Raw genomic sequence first — 14,804 nt, forward strand, 5'->3', positions numbered from 1 at the left:
TGCATTTCCATCGCAGCTCCCGCCAACCACATTCAGGCCTCTGTCTTCCTGGTCTGGATCCACAATGGTGTTGCTGTAAAAACTCTTAAATAGTGTAACCTGCTTTACTTTATTTCAGACTTCCCAGTCATTTTTCAAGAAAAGGTGGCAGAAAGAAAAAGTCTTTACCAAAAAAAATGATTTCTTTTTATGGAAAGTGCAGTGACTGAAGGGGTGTGGGTGGGGGGGGGGTGTGGGACAGGGGCACGTAGCCGGCCACGGACTGGGGGTGAGCATGGGGCGGGGGCACGCAGCCGGCCACGGACAGGGTGTGAGCATGGGGCGGGGGCACGCAGCCGGCCTCGGGCCAGGGGTGAACACAAAGGAAGGTCCTTTCTCAATGCCACCACAACCTGGGTCTGCATTCACCAGGGGCCGGCGTACAGCACGGTTCCCCATCCCATGAGTGGCTGTGTGCACATGGGGAATTCTGTATGAAATTAGGGCTCCACCCTGATACGCTCTGAGGGAGTCACCCCGAGTGGGTGGGGTTTGGAACCCGTACATGGACGGTGTTAGGTGCTCGAGATACAAATGTCTGCCCCTAGAGAATTTTCTGTCTACGACACACCGTGCTGTATTAGAGGCAGACAAAGAAACTGCAGGGGGAAGAATCAGAGGCAGTTTCTGCAGCGTAGCTTCCAATACGGGGGCCCCTCCTGAGGACACGGAGCCGGGTTTGTGGACACAGCACAATGCTGAGGTGCTGGAAATGCACCTGTATCACGCTCATCTCCGGTGGCCTGGGGGGCGGATGGATGGTGGGAAATGACAGATGACTTCCTAAATCTGTCCAGGCCGCACGAGCACCCGTGGCCTGACCGAGCTTTTCCCTGTATGCATCTTGTCCAGAAGCTTCTACTGAAGAAGCAGGAGGCTTGGCCAGGGCTGAGGGGAGTACCAACGTTTGAGAAAAACGATCGGAACAGTGTGAGTCGTCTTAACGAACGGTCACATTCCTGCACGTGGACAACCTCACACCCATTCATTGTGCTTACATGAGTCTGCACATCTGTCCACGGATGTTCCACTTATCTAGTGCTTTCTACCAAAGCAGCCCCCAAATCTTGGCGGCCAGAGCAACATACTCGGTCCTGGATGTGGGAGGTGGGCGGGGCTGGGGCATGGGGTCTGCTCTCTGCTCCTCGACGCCCGCGCTGCAGGCTTGGGCTCGTCCTGTATGGTGTCCCCTGCTCAGGTCCCAAGAGCAAGTGTTCCAGCCACGAACGCAGGCTATGAATGGCCTTTCCTAACCCAGCCGAGAGCTCAGAGCGCACCATTTGTGTCCTCCGTTACCGGCAGGCGTAGTCACAAGCCCACAGCAATCCACGGAGAGGAGACACAGACCACTTTTATGGGGAAGGAGGGTGTCAGAGAAGTTGCAGGTAGGCTTTAACCCTGCCACGGCAGGCCACGCACATGCGAGACCACTCACACGCACATGGGACTGTCTGGTCAGGGAGCCTCACGCCCCTGTGGGGTGGTGAGGCAAAGAGGCAGCTCGAACCCTGGAGGGACCCGGGAGGTGCTTGGGAGCCATCCCGCCCACCTGAGCTCCCACCAGGCTGCCGCAGGGCTGAGAACGCCCTGGCCCAGAACCCTCCGGAGACGAGGTTGTCTGGAGAGGAGCTCCTCTTACCTCCGCCCCGACGGTGGGGAGCTCAGTGTGTCCCCCGTCCCCCCACCCCACTCCGGCAGAGATCAGGGGGGAACAGGACGGGAGCCTTGAAGCTCCCAGGCTGCTGAGTGGCCGGGCGAATCCAAGCCCTAGGGCCAGGGTCCCAGGTGTGCGAGCTGGAGGAGAGGCTGCGGAGGTCAACTTCTCTTTTCCCCAAAGGCGGAACTTGGGTGGGAAACTGCTGGGGTTTTCGCTGCTTCGCAGGAGGTGGCTCGGGGGAACCTCCAGCCCCGGCCTACTCTTTAGCTGTGGCTGCTTCCCCTTTCCAAGGCCTTGGTCGGGGCAGACTGTCCACAGAAGGCAGCGGTCTTCTCCGGTGACACCCCCGGGACACAGCGGGGAGTGGGATGTGCGTGAGAGGGTGCCTGCGTGCCCCCGGCCTCCCCCGCAGTCCGCGGGGGCCAAGCCTCAACGGTCAGGACATGATGTAGGCAAGTCGGCTCCTGGCGGAAAAGCCAGCGTCCCAATGTGACACAGCTGCTGGGGGGAGCTTGGTTTCCATCCGAGGAGACTAAATTTCCAGGAAATCCCCAGAAAAAAAATAAGCAGGTGGGATTCCCCCCAGGTCTCCCACTGCACTCGGGAGCAAGGCCTAAGTGGGTGCGGGAGGGAGCCCGTAGGTCTGAAGCAAGCCTAGGAGGCCGGGAGGGAAGGCCTATCGACAGATGTGGCTAGTGGGGGTAGCATTTTTAACTTAAGGTCGCGGAGGCCACGGGGGCGATGGAGGAGGAAAGAGAGAGGGGAAAGCCGGGGGGGGGTTAAAATCGTGAACGGTCCCACGTAAGACAGAACACCTGAGGGCGGCCTGGAATGCCGTGCCAGTTTGTCCTTCACAACCGTGCGTGCGGCTGTGTGCTCCGACCGGCCTCTCCTTACCGTCTCTGAATCTCACCTCACCTCGCCACTCTCCAGCCCCTGTCCCGGCTCTGTGCTGTGGCTCCGCATCCCCATCTTCAGGGCCCACGCCAGGACGAAGCTACGCGCGTGCACCCCCGCCAGGCACAACAGCGCGTCTCCCGGCATGTCTCCTCCAGTGGCTACCAGGCCGTGTGCCCCCTGTGCTGGGCTCCAGGCGGGCAGCCCCCACAGGAAGACGGCTGTCGTGCTCACCGGGGGTCCTTCCAGAGGGCCCTCGCACATGTGGCACACCACGGATGCTGACTGGGTTCTGTGCCTAACTTTGCCCTGCTGAGTATTTGACCAATGGCCCGAATCGCAATCGGACTGATGGCATGGCTGAAGCTAGATGAGTTCTTCTGCGAAGTTTTACTCAGCAACGAGAGAAAGCACAACGTTCTTTTCTTTCCCCAAATGTCAGCTTGGGGGAAGTTCAAGAGGAGAGCCTATTTGAATGGGACCTTCAAGTGACTTTGGAGGAAGGGCTCAGACTTTCCCTGCCCTACACGGAATGACAGGACCTACAACACAGACGAAGGAAGCAGAAGTGTGTTCGGTGATAGCAAATGAAACCGGGCCCCCTCCCTCCCCAATCCCCCGCGAGCGTGGCTCTCCGAGCAAGGACTCAGAGCACCCCAAAGAGCAAAGCACAGCCAGCCAGCCGCCCCGTATTCGGCCAGACGCTCCACAGACCTCACCGCAACCCTGCCACGGGCCACGCCCCTGCCACGGGTCCCGCCCCTGCCACGGGCCATGCACCTGCCACAGGCCATGCCCCGCGCTGCATCCAGGGGCTGTGGCAGGAGCACCGAGCTCACGGTGTAATGGAGCTTCACAAACCACCAGGAACTTCAGCTAAGAGCCAACCGCACAACAGGATGTGCCGATTGGCCGGGCCAGGGGCTGGGGCTCAGAGAGGAGGCTCAAGCCGGCTCCTGCCAGCCCTATGCACCCACCTAAACACACTCGGGTGGGAGCACAGAGAGGCTTTCTGATGAAGCTGAATCGCAGACTCAAAGCCATGTGGAGAGAAGACACAGCCCTGGGGTCACCGCAGCCGGGGAGCTCGGAGTGCGCTGAGAAGAAGAGGGAGCTTGGGAGTGTTTGAGCGGGAGAATGACGTGGTCAGATCCGCACTCTGGGAAGATGAGCTGGACAGGACCCCCTCTACAGGACAGACGACAGAGGACACAGAAATAACAAAGATTTTTTATCAATGTTATTGAGGTATAATTTCCAAATATAAAAATCCACCCACTTCAAGCACCCACTTCAGCGCATTTGGACAAGTGTCCAAACACCTCTGTCAACATATGAAGAGTTTCGAGCACCCCGAGACGTCTCCAAGCCCCTTTGCGCTCAGTCTCATCACCCTCTTGGCCACAGGCCACCACAGATCTGCTGGACGTCACAATGGATTCATTTTTCCTAAAATCTCATAAACATGAAATCAACCACACATACTCTTTTGCCCAGTCCCTTCTGCTACTTAGCTCACTGGTTTCCAGATTCAGGGGTGCTGCTGAGTGGATGGACACTTTGTTTCTTTTTGTTACCGAGCAATGCTTCCATTGCCGGGTCTACCACAATGGGTTTGTCCAATCTCCTCCTGACAGTTTTTGGCCATTATGAATAAAGCTGCGGTGAGCTTGCCCACACAGATTTCCTTAGTGAACCTACATGTCCATTTCTCCTAGGAAGGCGTCCGGGGGTAGGACTGTGGGGGCCTATGATAAGTGGCTTATTTTGGTTTTGGTTTTTTTGTAAGAATAAGGTCCACTTCATTAGAAACTGCCACAGGGTGGGCGCCTGGGTGGCTCAGTCGTTGAGCGTCTGCCTTCGGCTCAGGTCATGATCCCAGGGTCCTGGGACCGAGCCCCACATCGGGCTCCCTGCTCGGCGGGAAGCCTGCTTCTCCCTCTACCTGAGCTCCCCCAGCTTGTGCACTCTCTGTCTTTCTCTCTCTCAAGTAAATAACATCTTAAAAAAGAAAAAGAAACTGTCACATTGTTTCCTAAGCAACCGTACTCCCTGATCCGCCCACCCCCCCCCCCCCCCCCCCGCCTCCTTGCCAACATTTGGCGTGGCCCGTCTTTTTAAGGTTACCATTCTGGTGGCTTCATGACTAATAACACTGAGCACCTTTTTGTGTGTTTATTGGCCATTTGTGTATCTTCTTTCCATGAAGCATCTGTTCAGAGCTTGTGTCCATTTCCTAAAAACTCGAGTTGCTCTTTTTACCGAGTTGAACAGTGTTTTACGGGTTCTGGATACTCGCAGCGGCGTGTTTGAGGCCCAGCTGATGTGGCCTGAACCACGGTCACAGAAGGACCAACCAGGCGCAGGCCTGCAGGATTGGCTGGAGGACAGGGGCCCATCGGTGGCTCAGAAGGGGCGACAGGAAAGACTAGAAGGGCACACATGCCACCATTCGAGCCCCGAAGAGTCTGTGACGGTGAGGCTCAGACAAGAAGCCGTCCCAGCTCACGCCCGCTGCCAAACCCAGCACAACGCTCTGCTCATCACTCAGCCGCATGCCCACAGGTTTGGGGTGCACCAGTGAGCCGATCGTGCGTCCACGCCGGGTCCGCAGTCAGCTGGGACGGCTCTGCTCCCTTGTCTCTCGCTCTGGGGGGACAGTGGCCTGGGTCACCCTCCTCCTGGACAAGGCTGAAGCAACAAGGGTGGGAGCCCAACATGGAAACTCGCTTCCAGCCCCTCTAGTGGGAGGGGAGTGCATATTTGCCTAATAATCCAAACTATGATGCCCGCTATGTGGGAAGCCTCCCTGGGTAAAGAAAAGATGGGTCTTTCCTGACCTGGTTTTGTAGGAACCTGTGTTCTTCTGTAGGCCAACACTTTCCTTCCTTTCCGAGAAATTTTCCACCCCCACTCCCCAGCCCCAATCACATGGTTCCAACTGGAGGTACGAGGTGTGCCATGAATCGTCCCGACCCCTGAATTCAGCTGACGGATCTAGGGGTCGGCCTCTGACCTTAGCAGAGGCAACTAGAGCCTCCCGCCCGCAGGCTTGAGGTCTTGAGACACAGTGAGGATAATGCAGCCCTCGGCAGCGAGCAGGGTCTGGAGACGGGGCTCAGGGGCTGCAGGGGCTGTGTCGCTTTGGAGAGGAAGTAGGCAAAAATGAAGGAAACCCACACGTGGAGAGAGAGGGTCCTTGCTGCCCACAAGCCCATGGGTCCAGCTGCTCTATCCTGTAAAGATGAGGGATGTCAGAGAACCTTCCGGACTCCATCTCTGGTTCCCACCCGTGCAGATATGGCAGGTGTGCCGTCGTTGATCTAAACATGAAGAACGTGTGTGTATCTGCAGCGTGCCCTTCCTCGGAGCCCTAGACTCGTAGGTCCCACTGCCCGTCTGGCCCCTCCACCCAGATACCGAGTAGACATCTCAGAGTTAACATGTCCAAACTGAGCTTTCTATTTCCCATGTGCCCCCCACGCTCTCCTCCCCCAGTGTCCCCATCTCAGGAAATGGCAGCACCCTGCACCGAGCCCAGAGCTCGGGGCCATGCCTGTCCTCTCTGTTTCTCGCTTACTCCACGTCCACCCGACGGCATGTCCCCACCACTCTGCCTCCAAGACGTGTCTGCAACCCGACTGCTTCCGTCCAAGCCCCACACCCGTCACCTGCTGCCTGAAAACGCACGGTCCCCCAACTCGGCTTCTCAGGACTGCCAGTCCCTTCCACTTACTCTGCCCACCCCCTGCTCGCCACTGCCACCCAAACACCGGCCGTGGCTGGCCACCTGAGTCCCTCGCAGGGGCTCGGCCAGGCAGACAAGGAGTGAGAGGGCTTCCTCCAGCAGCGCTCCAAGTCCATTCAAACCCCAGAGGCTGCCACCGCGTGCGAGAGGCACCACTCCCGAGAGAAAGTGAAGCTGTGGAGGCTTCTTCCCACCCGTGCCACACCACGTGGCACAGGGCCCAGAGGCTGGGGCTCCCTCCTGGACACTCGAGGAGGTGGTGCTCTCCAGGGGCAGTCAGCACCGGAACGTCTCGAGGAGGTTCTGCGGGCCTGGCCGCGCGGAGAGGCTACTCAGGGAGGGTGGGCCCAGCCTCTGGGGCAGTGGAGGGCACCTCCCCGCGCTTTCCTGCGACCCCCGCATCAGAGGTGAGCCGCGTGCCCACTCTTGCGCTTTCCCGCATGGATGCGGCCTTGCCCGCCTCGCATTCACTCACCTTACAAACCCTCAGAGTAAACGGTACACGAAATAATCATCCGGGCCTGCGGGATGGAACAGGAGTTCCTAACCGAGGCCGGGCCTGGAGGTTTCCCAGGACGAATGGCACGTCCGGGAGGCCGCTCTTAGACTCTGTAGCGGACAGACTCAGGCCACAGCCAGCTTCGACAGGGTTTGGTGCAGAAAGTCCACTAGACTTCTGTGTGTATGTAGGTGTGGGGAAGCGGACATCACGTGACATTGCCCATCTGACCATTTGTAATTGTGCAGCTCGTGGCACTGAGCTCACGAACACCCCTGTGCATCCAGCCCCACCATCCGCCTCTAGAACGTCCTCCTCCTCCTGGATGGGAACCCCAAGCTGTGCAGCGATCCCTCCCCCTGCACCCCCTGCTCCCCCCCACCTACCCCAGGCCCTGGCCACCAGCGTGCTACTTCCTGTCCCCGTGACCGTCACTGCCCCTAATGCCCCTCCTGGATGTGGAACCACGGCGGGTCTCACTGAGCGCACCCTCCTCAAGGTCCATCCTGTGGCCCGTTCAGAATTTCTTTCCTTTTTAAGGCTAAACAAGAATTCATCGTGTGCACAGCCTGCATTTCCCTCATCCACTCCCTTGTCAGTGGACGTTGGGCCTCCACCTGCTGGCTGTTCGGAACGGCGCCGCCGTGAACGCGGGTGTGCAAGCACCAGCTCGAGTCCCCGCTTTCCTTCCCCCGGGCCTGCGCCCGGAGGTACGGCTGCGGGGTCGCACCCACCTGACTGTGCAGAATGTGCTGGCCGCAAGGAGGGACGTTCTGGGGAGGAGAGGAGGAAGAGCCGGGAGAAAGGACGTCAAGTCCAGCAGGTAAGTTCTTTACCTCCTCAAATAACTGAAGACGTGCTAGTAATGTTGCTGATTCCACCCCTCCACTCCACACACACTCACTCCCATGCACGCTCATAAGCTTTCATGCGCGCACAGTCACCCACAGAATGCGCTCAGACGTGCACACACGCACACGCACCCTCGTGCACACACAGCTACTGTAAACGTGCAGGAGGCCAGACCATGCAACAACTGTGACAGGAAAACGCCCGTGACAGGCGCCTCGGAGGTGGCCCTGAGCATCCTCGGACGGGAGCGCACGGCAGGCCAACGCTGGAGTCGGGAAGCTCCGGGAATGCCAGTGTCGACCGTGTTGGGCTTTTGCAGCTCGCTGACTTTTGGTGACTTTTCTGTGTTGGTTGATCAGCGACCTCCGCTGTGAGAGGGAGACCCAGAGCTCATCTGATTGCTCCTCACATCGAGGAGGAGATTCCTGATGACCGCGGGGCAGACGGAGCCGTTCTGACTGGGAGGACGCCCCCGTCAGGGCCCAGCTCCGCTCGCCTCCCCCTCCCACCGGGGCCAGAGCCCGGAGCTGTGTCCTCCCCAGAGCTGGCTCTGCTCGAGTCCAGGACCCTTGGAAAGCCACACACTTGGGACTTAGAGCACATGCGGATATGGTGTTTTGCAGGATGATGTGGGCAGGGCTAGCCTGGCCATCTCAGTCCCCGGAAAGGGCCCTCGCTTTACCCAACCCCTCTCCTGGCCCCTCAGGATGGTGGGGATGGCCCAGACGCGCTCCCGTCAAGCCTGTAGGCCCTTCCTGCACAAAGGCTTCCGGAATGCCGTGTCCCTCGCTCCGCCTGTGTCACCTTCAGCCCCACCGGCAAGAGGTCCCCACGCCCTGGCCTGAGTCAGAAGTCTCCTCCCGGTCACCAGTGACCAGATCTTTAAAGGACCCCAGATTTCCGTCCTTCCCAAAGCCACCGTCTTGTGCTTCTTCTTTTTCAGTGTAGACTGCAAGTGATGCTTGGGGACCAGGCTGGAGCCATCCCACCTTCTGGCAGGGACGCAGCGCAGCAGGGGGAGAGGCCCGGGGCCGGAGAGGACGTTCGGCGACCCAGATGCCGGTCCTGGCTCTCCCACAGACCTAAAGCCCCTTGCCTTCGGGAATTTCCCGTAGGGCTGATCCTCAGAACGCCCGTCGTTCTCCTCGACAGTGGCTCAACACGTGGGGCTCTCGCAAACCAGAAAGCTCCGTGGCAGTGCGAGCTGCTTCCCCACGCTCGAAGGGCTTCAGGATCGTTCCCCCCTCTCAGCGGCCCCTCACTGCCCACAGCGGAAGAGCCCGGACCCTGGGAATTCCGCAGCCTGGCTTCCAGGCTCAAACTCAGCCTTCCTGGGCCCATGTTCCTGTCCAGGACTCCATCTTTCCATCTGTACCCTTTAAAAACAATGGCCCAGTGGCGCCTGGGTGGTTCTGTCGTTAAGCATCTGCCTTTGGCTCAGGTCATGATCCCAGGGTCCTGGGATAGAGCCCCGCATCGGGCTCCCTGCTCAGCGAGGAGTCTGCTTCTTCCTCTGTTTGCTGCTCCCCCTGCCTGTGCGCTCTCTCACTATGTCTCAAATAAAGAAATAAAATCTTTAAAAAATTGAAATAAAAATTAGAAACAGAAAGACTAGGAGCTCCACTGAATGTGTGTTCACAACCTCGTTTCTAGTGCCCTGGAGAAGTAGCCGTTCTAATAAAGGTGACTTCGGAAGGAAACTCCCCTCCTTGGTCACCCTCAAAGCCCCCGCGTCTGCCCGGGGCTGCATACGGCTTCACCGGCCACACGGCTCCGGCATTAGAAAAGCTCGGAAGGACGGGGGTTTCCAGAATCTTCTATTCCCACTTCCCATTTCTCAGGTCATTTGAGCTGTATCACGTATGTGAACAAAAGTGTCACAGACAGGGGAAAACTCAAACTCTCAGGGCTTGAAGGAGGGAAAGCCCCGTTGCCGGAGCTGAGCCCGTTTGGGGACCATGGTGTAGGAATGGAGGCGCGAGTGCTCAGAGGTGCAGCCCCCCGTTTCATGATAGACTCTGGGTCCTCTAGCACTTGGGACGCACCGAGGAAGTGCAGTGGTTTGGAGGCCTCACCTGGGAGCTGCTCACAATGCAGGCCCACCTGCCCAGGGCCCCCTCAGCCAGATGGAACCTGGGCCACCTGGATGGACATAGGAACAGCCTCCCAGGGGAGACGCCTGAGCTCTTCTCCCAGGAGTAGAGGAGCTGGCAGGGCTACAGGGACTCAGACTCACCCCCAAACAGAGGCCGGGCATCCCAGCCCCCACCCTCTCTGGCCCTGTCCCCCTGCCGCCCCGGCCAGCCCAGCCAGGGTGGCAAGTCCCAGCCCTCTGGCGCCTGCCCACCCCAGGGTGACCATGTGTCTACCCTGAGGGGCTACCCTGGTCTTCACAGCGGCCACAGGGGCCACAGGAGGGTGCCCCCCCAACCACACGACTCGGGCGGGCTGCCTGGCCCCCCCAGACAATGCATGCCAGCAGAAAGGCCTCTGCGGTCCGGGGCAGCGAAAGTACCATCTCAGGTTTTGTCACATGTCCCCAACTGTGTGTCTGAAGCAGGAACAGCCAAGCACTCTGACCTGAGGGATGTGGGTCTTGCACCAGCCCAGGAAGAGGGCACCAGTCCCCGGAGGAGGACCGCATGCCTGCGGCGAGCTGCAGCCCTGCCCGGGGTCCCCAGTCGGAGCAAGGAGCAACAGGACGGATGGAGAAGCTGCCTTGAAACACAGACAGCTGGACGCGTCAAGGAGGAATCTAAGGTGTAGGTGGGTGTTTGAGAAGGAAAACGAGTATTTCTGGCTCATCTACTCTGCACACCACACCTCATCCGAAACTCCGAGTCACGGAGGAGGAATTTGCTGCCCAGGACGCAACAGATCACGCGGCCAGACGCAGCCGAGTCCGGATTGAGGTCCGGGACTGCATCACTGCCAGACACACGGATGAGATGCTGCTGGGACATCTTTAAAATTTCCACGTGGACTGCAGCCAGGGCAAAGATGTGTTAGCTCTGTTCACTGTGACACACAGGTGGGGGGGCTGTCCCCGACCCAGGGTCAGTGGGGTCCAGCACAGCCCCTGGCCGCGGTCACACCGGAGAAAACACCCAGTGCCTCCATGAAGCGCCACCTAGTGCTCCCACGTAGGGTGGCAGCCGAGGCAGGAAGCCTCAGCCTCCAGCCCTTGCTCCCGGGGCTGAGGTCAGGGTGGTGGGTGCTGCAGTGGCCAGGACCCGTGTGGCCCCGGGAGGGGGCAGGCTCCTCACTCTGCAAGCCTGAGCGCCCGCGTCTGCTACATGTGCAGCCCACGACCTTCACACCCGAGGGAATTCCCGGTCCGGGTCAGGCTCTCCCCAAGCCCGGGCATCCGGCAGGGAAGCCGCAGCCCTCAAGTCGCGCACCGCAGTGAGGGGGACAGCTGTGATGCCGTGCACCGTGCGGACCGGGGGGGGCGGGGAACGCAGGGTGCGCTGGAAAGCCTCGGACACGCCAGCCCGTGCCAGAATTTGCCAGGAGAGACCTCCCAGCAGAGAGCTGGGCTGGGGGGAGCAGAATTGGTGCTGGGGGGCCCAGCGACCAGAGAAACCGAGGCAGGAGGTGGGCAGAGACCAGATCCTAAAAGGTCTCACGCCATGTGTCAAGAGGAGACCTTATACCATGGGCGGGGGGCTTGAAGCCAGGCGCTGACACTGTCAGATCTGCATTCTAGAAAGAACTTTGCAGGAACAGAGGAAGAGTGTGGGTGGGGGAAGCTGGTGAGGATGCTTCTGTAGCCACAGAAGACATGCCTGGGACACAAGCCCAGGCAGAGATCACAGGAATGGAGAGGAGAAGGTGGATGAGAGGCAGTCCGGAAGCAGAACCACAGTGGGCCGTGGCAAGGGCGTGAGGACACTGGAGGGTCACGTGGGTCAGGGACACGCGCCCTGAGGCACGTTTGATGCGAGATCTGCCTGGGGCACAGTGAGGGGGACGTGTGGACCGGACACTTGAGGGCGGGTGGTCCAGCGGGTCCGCAACTCAGGAGAGATGTTACAGCTGGATATCTGGACGCAAGGATTTGGGGTCATTCACGTACTTACAGTTCCTGGGAGCCATCGCAGTCACCCAGGGGGAGAGGGGAGGGGTTTGGGGACTAGACAAGAGGATGGGGCAGTATTCAGGGGAGCCCTGATGCAGTCTGTGAGCTGGTCAGAGTGGATCCCATGCACAAGACCGAGGAGGTGGGCCAAAGAGGAAGGAAACCCAGGTACGCATGAAGTATGCATTCCCGAGGGTACCTGGGGGCTTTTCAAACGGCACTCGGACACAGAGCTCCAAAAAATCCTGGGTTCGTGCACACTGTTTGGGGAGGTCTCCTTCCCCTCCTGCCTGCACCCCTGGCCCCCCCCACCGTGGTGCATTTCCCCCAGGGGATGCAAACCTGCAGGTGCTAGCAAAGCCCAACTCACAGTGTTGGGGGTCTCTGTTGAGGACATGCTAAGAACAAATCAGGTAACCAGCCATAACCAAGCAATTCTGACGGCAGGGACACCTGGGTGGCTCAGTCAGTGAAGCATCTGCCTTCGGCTCGGGTCATGGTCCCAGGGTCCTGGGATCGAATCCCACATCGGGCTTTCTGCTCGGTGGGGAGCCTGTTTCTCCCTTTCCCAGTACAGCTCCCCTTGCCTGTGCTCTCTCCATGTCAAATAAATAAATAAAATCTTTTAAAAAAAAAGAAAAGTAATTCTGATGACAGATCACTATGTGATTTTGGCAGATTACTAATTGAACGGCATTTACATAACTAAAGTCCTCTCCTTCCTACCTCCTTAAATAATAACAAAATGTTTCTCAGTACTGATGGTCATAAAAGACATTTTAAAAAAGGCAAATTGGTGCTGAACCCTCACAGAAAGAATGAAATATTCATCCGTGGATATAGAAACAAAGAGAAGAAATCGTTTTTAAAGCCCTATTTAATTAAAAGGTGCATTTAATAAGAGTGTACACTTATATGAAGATTTATAATACATTTATGTTATTTTGTGTACTAGTAATTGTAATGATAATGCATCCAAAAGAAGTTTTCGACACTGTGAATCTCATAGTTACAAAAAATTCAAAAGTTAAGCATTTCAAAGCCGGGCCAGGAGCAGGGACCGTCCACGCGAAGCCGGTGGCCTGCACACAGGCAGGCGGGCAGGTGGCCCGGGCAGGAGGTCAAGCAGAGCAGCGTGGCGAGCGATCAGGGTTCAGACGGAGCACAAGAAACAGGCTAAGTGTGTGGCACCCCCAAAGGGGAAATACCCGCCCCCAGGGAACTGAATCGGATATGTGGGTGTTTGCAAGTGGAGACAATCGCAGAATACTGCAGGTTGCTCAGCTCCGCACCTCTGCCCCCATTTCACAGAAGGGGAAGCTGAGACCCCGAGAGGCAGAGTCGGCCGCAAGCTGGAGACAGATACCTCCGTGTCCCGCCTCAGAGCCCCTGCCCCGAACAGGGCTGGTCCCTCCTGCCTGGCTTTTCTAAACCCGCCTGACCGATGAGGGGAGGAGATACAACGTGGTCTGTGAGCAGTCAGCAAGGGCCCTGGAGTGTTGGAGCCACCGGCCTGGTTCGCTCCAGCTCAGCCTGCAGCTCAGGGTGACCAGGGGCCAGGGAGGAGGCATTCCTCCTCTCTGGGCATCTGGGCTTCCTCGGTGGAAAGTGGTGCTCGACCAGATCCACTATCTGCAGGCATGAGATCTCTACAGAGGTGCCTTGGGGACCCCCATGGGGACGAGGGAAACTAAGGGATGGGGCCCTGTTTCCCCCAACACCCCCCTCCTTCAGAGCACCTCTGCTTGTACGGGCCTGATGGGGTGGGGTGGGTTCCACGAAAGAGTTCGTTTGAAAAAAATGTTTTGTTGGCTTAAAAAAAAAAAAAGCCCACTATAGAACCTAGTGAGCTCTCAGGCTTTTCCTGTTCCACTGCTTTATGTTTCTCTTGAAGGGTTTGTTAATTTAGTTCATTAAACATTTATTAAACACATACTATATCATAACCATCTCTATAAACATAAAGATCACCACAACGTGTCCCTTGCCTCAATGGGCTTAAAACCTGACAAGGCAGACCATATGAGAAGAGATGACTATGCAGGTCAAGAAGTAGGGAGGGATTTTAAAGAGGAGGTGGCATTTGAGCTGGGCTTTGCAGACCATATAAGAGTTGGAGCTCCACGTCCCGTGATGGTGCACTAAGTGACAGACTGGCCCTTCATCAGAGCCACCAGCACACCTGCGCGGTGGCCACAGAGAGTAAGAAGGTAGTAAACACGGCTGGGCCCAGATGTAAGACGGGGAGGCAAGCAGGGAGTCAAAGCACTTGGGGCTGTTTCTCCCACGGCAGCATTTACTGATTCTGCCCAGGACATCGGAGAGGCTCAGAGTAATTGTGATGCACACACATCTTGAGAAGCTTCCTCCAGGAGTTCAGAGTCGGTTCAATATTTTTAAAATTATTGAGTGTATTTCTCCAAATGAACATGATAAAAAGAGCAATCATAGGATCGAGTCCATAAATGCAGACAAACTTTTGATAAAATGCAATATCCACTCTGGATTTTTTAAAAAGTAAATTAAGGGGCGCCTGGGTGGCTCAGTTGATTAGTTAAGCGTCTGATTCTTGATTTTGGCTCAGGTCATGGTCTCAGGGTTGTGGGATCGAGGCCCATGTCGGGTTCTGTGCTGGGTAGGGAGTCTGCTTAAGATTCTCTATCCCCCTCTCCCCAACAAAAAAATGCTTAAAAAAAGTACATTAATACTAGAAGAGAACGTCCTTGCTCTAACCCAGAGTATAGACATAAATATCTACAGGAGACACGGGATGATCGTAGGACCCAGCAGTTCCACACCGGGTAGAGACTCAAAAAAATTGGAAACAGATGTGCAAACACAATTGTGTCCTTGGCAGCGTGATGCACAACCACCGAAATGTGGGATCCACGCAAATGTTCATCAGCTGAGGCACGAACAAATGAAATGCGGCCTACCCAAACAACGGAGCACTATTCAGCCATACAAAAGAAGGAAGCAGGGTACCTGCACACAAGTGTAGTGAGGTGGGGTGGACAAAACCAGGCATGGT

The sequence above is a fragment of the Eumetopias jubatus genome, unplaced genomic scaffold (genome assembly GCF_037043125.1).
Source record: "Eumetopias jubatus isolate StellerSeaLion01/CBP00866 unplaced genomic scaffold, mEumJub1_p1.0 scaffold_7, whole genome shotgun sequence".
Classification (NCBI taxonomy): domain Eukaryota; kingdom Metazoa; phylum Chordata; class Mammalia; order Carnivora; family Otariidae; genus Eumetopias; species Eumetopias jubatus.